Genomic DNA, 6,731 nt, shown 5'->3' on the forward strand with positions numbered 1-6,731 from the left:
AACACAGGAAGGTTGTTTCATAAGCCACCTTCAAATCCTGATTCACTAGTTTTCATCATTTGAGGGGATACCCCCCAAAAATCAGGAATTCCCCCTCCCCCCCAAGCTATGTATTTGTTTTTTACAAAACAACCTTATCACCTTCAAAGTATTCTCTATTACACTTGATATGTTTGTCAAATCTGCAATTCAATTCTTGGAAACATTTTTCAAACTCATGTTTGAATGCTGACAGCCCCTCCCTCGTTTTTATCACCTTTTCTATGTCCTCAAATCGCTGTCCTCTTCACTTGCCAAAACAAAAAGAATTCACATGGAGCGAGGTCAGGTGGGTAAGGTGCATGGGGCAAGAGGGGCATGCTGTTTTTTTACCCAAACCTGGCGAACTCGGGTGGATATGCGATCAAGTGCATTGTTGTGATGGCAAAACCAGTCCCATCAGCCACAAATCAGGTCTTTTATTTCGCACAACTTTACCCAATCTTTTCAGAATCTCTAAATAGAAAGCCTAATTAACAGTTTGACCTGGTGGAATGAACTCCAAATACACTAAGAGTCAGCATTTTCATCTGTTCTGGAAGTTGACAGATGTCCAGAAGAAAGTTTATCATCAACCGACATTTCGTCTTTTTTTTTTTTTAATGAAAAAACTTGTACATCAGAGTATTTCCCAAAGCACTGTCCTTGTAAGCGGTTTTTCCTGAGCAGGAGACAAAATTTCACAGCCGCACACTGTTCTCTTTAAATCAGCCATCACAAAAAAATGAGGTTCAAGCGAAAGAGCTTTTACGCAATAATTTACCGTGACCAGAGAGAACCTTCTTAGACGCCACTGGTGCATTAACACAGAGCGAATTGATCAGTGCTCGCCTACTAGGAAAATACTTACTATGAAAGCCCCCTCTGCATAATTCCAGGGTTTTGGGGGGCATCCCTTCATATAGTCTACCTTCTCAGCATACAGATTGAATAAGTATGGTGAAAACATACAACCCACACCCGCACCTATCTGATTTAAAACCAAACAGCATCTCTTTGTTCTTTTCAATGACTGCCCCTTGATTTGTATACAGTCAAGAATTCTGAAGTTTTCGTTGAACCTCTACTTTACCAAGCGGGTCATCCAAAATATGAAGACAAAGTCTAGTGACGAGTAGAATTAGGTGTTCGGGCTTTCCCAATCTTTATAACGTTCTCCAGTTTACTATGAGCTACGCAAATACCTTTGCACAGTAAGCAAAATACAAGCATGTGATATTATTTGCTTTCAGTCAAGATCCATCTGTCTAATGGTGGCAATTATCTCTCTCATTCCATGTTCTCTTCTGAGTCTGACTTATATTTCTCACCATTCCCTGTTGATACACTGCTATATACACGGATAACTGATCTTCAGCAAAAGTTTACTTGTTTGTGCTATCATCAGATTCAACAATTTCTGTATTCCATTGGGTGACCTTTCTCTGGAAAGGCAAAGATATACATTTCATGTTACATAAGCAAATGTGGTGAAGAAAGCTGATGGTGCCCGGCTATCAAAAGAGATACTGTCTGGGATCTTAAAGGCTTGAAGGTGACCAAGAGGCCATCTAGCTCAGAAGCAACAAAGCCCAAATGGAAGAACACACCATCCTGTGTGATCACGTGGTTCCGAAGGGATAAGTTATCAGACAAGAACAAAAAACATATCATTGGCTGCACACCTCCATGATACGATCGCTGAGGACAAACGGGTGCATAAGCAAATGTGGCGAAGAAATCTGATGATGCCTGCGACCAAAAGAGATAGTGTCTGGGGTCTTAAAGGCTTGAAAGTGAACAAGCAGCCATCTGGCTCATAAGCAACAAAGCCCACATGGAAGAAGCACACCAGCCTGTGTGATCACGAGGTGTTGAAGGGATCAGGTATAAGGCATCATCAAAAAAAAAAATCTTACCATAGTGAATGAAGGGGGAAGTGCAGAGTGGAGACCCAAAGCCCATTTGTCAGACAATGGAGACCCCTCCCAGCGGGGTCTACAGGAGGAGATGTGTCAGTCAGGGTGCGACGTAGCACCGATGAAGAATAGAGCTTTCCCCCAGTTCCTGAATGCTTCCTCCTACCCTCGCCTCCCCAACTACCACGATCCGAATTCTACCTTGTAAGTCTGGATAGAGCAGAGGTTGTACACTGGTGCAGATAGGAGCTGGAGGCACAGGGAATCCAGGGTGGATGATACCTTCAAGAGCAGGAGTGTGAGGGGTGATGCTGGGAGTATGGAGGATGAGTGGTTTGGAAGGGGGGAACCTATTACAGGGATCTACATGTGACCTCCTCCCTGGGGGACAGACAACAGAGGAGGGGGTGAGGGGAGACGCCGGATAGGGCAAGATATGACAAAATAATAATTTATAAATTATCAAGGGCTCATGAGGGAGGAGGGAGGGGAAAAAGGAGGACTTGACGCAAAGGGCTTAAGTGGAGAGCAAATGCTTTGAAAATGATTAGGGCAAAGAATGTAGAGATGTGCTTTACACAATTGATGTATGTATATGTATGGATTGTGATCAGAGTTGTATGAGTCCCTAATAAAATGTTAAAAAAAAATTTCTTGTTAAGTTGGCCAGATCGCTAGGATCTAATTTTACTGTCATAGATAAGCAAGTGCTTTCAATCCTATATCAGTTTGTTGCTGTTTTTTAAAACATTTCAGTTACCATCCAGTCATCTCTGGAGCATTTGCCTTCAGTGTTGCATGGACCTCTTCCTTCGATACAATTGAGCTAGATGAATATCTACCAATTCTTTTAGGTACAGTGACTCGGTTTTCCTTTCAGCTTCTTTTAATGATTCCTGCATCGCTCAATATCATGCCCATTTAAGCTTGAATTTTTCTTCACTTCAGTTTGAGATATGCTGAATATGTTCATATGTTTTTCTGACTCCAGGTCTTTGCACATTTTATTGTGATGTCATTTTCTCCAGCTCTCCTACGAAATTTTTTCTGTTCAGCTCTTTTACTGTATTTCTTCCATTTGCTTTAGCTAGTCTATGATCAAGAGCACATTTTGGAGTTGGTTCTGATATATAATTTGGTCTTTCCTTTTTTAATGCTCATTGGCTTACCTCACACATGATGTTCACAATGTTGTTCCACTACTCATTTTGTCTTTGATCATTAGTTTTCAATGTGTAGAATCTCTTCTTGAGATGGTCTCTATAAATACAGGTGAGATTTATCCAAGGTCATTATTTTGCTTCTAATGTGACCTTACATATGAACAACTGATGGCATGTTGTGTAAGTCGACCCCTGACTTTGTTGGATTGATGACATTGAGTTTCTACATTGTCTTTTCTCACATATTTTGGTCCTGGCAATATTCCTTTTGGTCAGTCCCAAACATAGTTTGGCTGAAAAGGTTATTTGCAATTAAGTCCAATGAATCATTGGTCTTGTAAAATTCTATCATTCAATCTCCACCTTCATTTTTTATCACCTATTTTTTCAACTATTATTCTTCTCATTTTCAACCTTGCAGTCCAGTCACAATTATCAAAGAATGTTGATTGCATGTTTGACTGTTATCAAGACTGCAGAATTTAATAAAGTTCTTCAAGTTTTTCAACAGTGGCTTTGGTGGTTACTTTGTAAATTTGAGTAACAGTTGCACTAACTGGTTTTCTTTGTAGATTTATACAGATTACCCTATAGATACAGCACTGCATTTCAAGATATTGAAATGTTCCTTTTTGATGATGAATGGAATGCCAATCTTCTTGAGTTTGTCATTCTCAGCACAGTAAACTAAACAACTGTCTGATTCAAAATAGTCACTTCATTTCAGTCCACTATTGCCTAGGATATTGATCTTTTAATGTCCATTTAATATCCAATTGTTTTCGATGGCTTCATTTTCCTAGATTCACACTTACTCCAATGTATGTTCTCATTATTAATGGTTATTTATAGCCATTCTCACTTGGAACTGGGCCGCACCAACAGGTTAGGGTCTAAAAACTTTGCTCCATTCAAATTATTAAGGGTGGCTGCATTTTGAAGAGGAAAATCATCTCCAGTCATATAGTGAATTCCTCCCTATCTGAGGGGCTCATCTTCCTGCACTCATCTTGCTGCTATCGTGTTTTCAGTGGCTCTTCCCTCAGAAGTGGGCTGCCTATTCCTTGTTTTCTGTTCTGAGTCTGGAAGCACCACTAAAATATGTTCACCATGGCTGACTGCATGGAACAGCAGTGGCATCGCTTCCAGCAACATGCAAGTCACCATAGTACAAGAGATATATGAGTGAAGGACTGAGACAGGAAAACCCTCAAACCTAACACTGAGGAAATTTTCAAACCAGAAACTAAAATCTCTTTTAAAGCTATCTGTTTAGCTCAAGTAGTAGAGAATGTTTGACATGACCATTGCACACTTTTAAACAGTCATCTGTAAGATCAAATGCTTAAGAGTAACTTTAAAGCACACGAGAGTTTTAGAGGGCTATGATTCTAAGCAGGGCTTACACTGGTGTGGTTGGTTCAGTGGTGCCCAACAAAGCAACACTTGGAACAAACACAATCTTTGAAAGGGGAATGAACCAAAGAGGAAATTGTATGGGTCGAATCCCTGCTATGAACTCATCTCCATCTTAGAATACAAGGGCTGAATAGCATTCAAACCTTTGACAGGCTGATTTGAAAGCAGTAGTCTAAGAGCTTTAAAAAAAGGGCGGGGGGTCCTTTCAGGAAACATCATCATCGCACCTGTTTATCTCAGAGCAACTTTAACAAGTTGTACAAATCCAAAAGGGGTAGTCCTTCATTGCCTCAAACTTCTGGTTCTTCAGTCCTTGTGAGGCCTCAGCCAGGTAGACCTTCATACTTTTCACCATCTGTAGGAGCATCGTTGCAACCTGGTCACCATGTTCGAGGTATGTCTGCTCCAGGGATTCCATCCTGAAGCAAGTGCTGGAGGCGAGGCCTTCTGGGACATCAGCTCGAGTGGCATGAACCTGCAAAGCTTGGATTTCTCCCACATATCCCTGGTGCAGCTCATTCTGCGCTCCAAGGGCTTTGATGCCTACCACTGTGACCGAAACCTAGCCACGAGCCTGAACTTCACTAGCATGTCCAAAATACTAAAGTGTGCTGGCTATGAAGACAATATCACACTTAGGGCAGAAGATAAGGCAGACACATTGGCACTAGTATTTGAAGCACCAAACCAAGAAAAAGTTTCAAGACTGTGAAATGAAGGTGATGGATTTAGATGTTGACCAAGATGGAATTCCAGAGCAGGAGAAGAGCTGTGTAATGAAGATGCCTTTGGGTGAATTTGCATGTATCTGCTGAGATCTCAGTGATATTGGAGATGCAATTGCAAATGCCTGTGCAAAAGATGGAGTAAAATTTTCTGCAAGTGAAGAACTCGGAAATGAAAATCTTCAGTTGTCACAACAAGTAACGCTGATAGAGGAGGCTGTTACCATAAAGATGAACCAATTCAGCTAACTTTTACATCAGATACCTGAACCTCTTTACAAGAGGAACTCCACTCTCTTCTACAGGAACACTCAGTATGTCTGCAGATGTGCCCCTTGTTGTAGAATACAAAATTGCTGATATGAGACACTTAAAATACTATTTGGCTCCAAAGATTGAGGATGAAGAAGGATCTTAGACACACTTAAAATCCAAAATCCAAGAAAATAAAACAAAGCTCTTTGAGAACTGCTTCTGAGATGCCAGCTTGTACTGAAATCATCTGTCACCAAATCTGTACCACTGAGTACATATGCAGATAGTTTTCTGTAAGTACTCTATCTTACTCAAAGTTCAGTTTAGTGACCTAGAAATACTTTCTCTCCTATCTAGACGCATTCTTACCCTTTTTATAACAAAGGGTCTAAGAATGTTTTTTCAGTTCAAATAGTTATCTGAATTTCAAACTTAAAAAAAAATCCAAAAGGGATATATATAGGTTAAGGATGAGATAGTAAGTTAAGCTAACTACATTTTGTAAAGTGAATTACTAACTACATTAAGTAAATGCAAGCTGGACTACAATAAAATACACATAGTAACTTGAGAATTAGCAGAACTCCAAGCAGGCAACATAGGGATCAGCGCCAAATGGACCCAAATGGTTTCAGCAGCAAAAGCATACTTGTTGACTGGGCAGAATCTCACCTCCCTTCAGGAAATTGCGCAGAAATCGCTACAATGAGCTCTAACATATTACAAGTCTGTTGGCCAAAAGGCAACAGGGAGAGTTATATACACACAGGGAATAATCTACTGTCTGTATTTCTTCTCCTTTTAAGTTAGTGTAATATACTCTTTTCATTTTGCAAAGAATTAAAATAATTAAGTGGCAATCTTTACATTTTAGATCCCCAGCAAATTTTAGGGCAGTGAGGGAGAACCAAAAAATAACATTTGCTTGTATTAGTTTGATGCCCACTGTCCAAAGGTCAGATATAATTGATACTCTTAAGACATCAGCCAATTAAAGTACATGATTGAACTAAATGAATAATGTAAACTTTGTGAAAGTAATATTTAAAATAGACACAACTTACAGGCAACAAGAACTTGCTTAATTATATAATTATCTTGCTAGTTTTATAAACAAAAAGCCAGATGGACTATCACACACTCAGTCATTCTGTAATAACAAGTTACTTTTTGTAACATGTTTTGAAGAAACAGGAAATCTTATTATTCTGGATATTTAAAACTTAAATCAT

The 6,731-nt window shown here is 39.7% G+C and overlaps 1 pseudogene; it reads left to right on the plus strand.

Moving 5' to 3' along the window:
* The first annotated feature begins 4,904 nt into the window (after window positions 1-4,904).
* On the plus strand, window positions 4,905-5,662 carry LOC142449165 (proliferating cell nuclear antigen pseudogene; annotated as a pseudogene).
* Window positions 5,663-6,731: the final 1,069 nt, after the last annotated feature.

This window comes from Tenrec ecaudatus, chromosome 5, assembly GCF_050624435.1.
Source record: "Tenrec ecaudatus isolate mTenEca1 chromosome 5, mTenEca1.hap1, whole genome shotgun sequence".
NCBI lineage: Eukaryota > Metazoa > Chordata > Mammalia > Afrosoricida > Tenrecidae > Tenrec > Tenrec ecaudatus.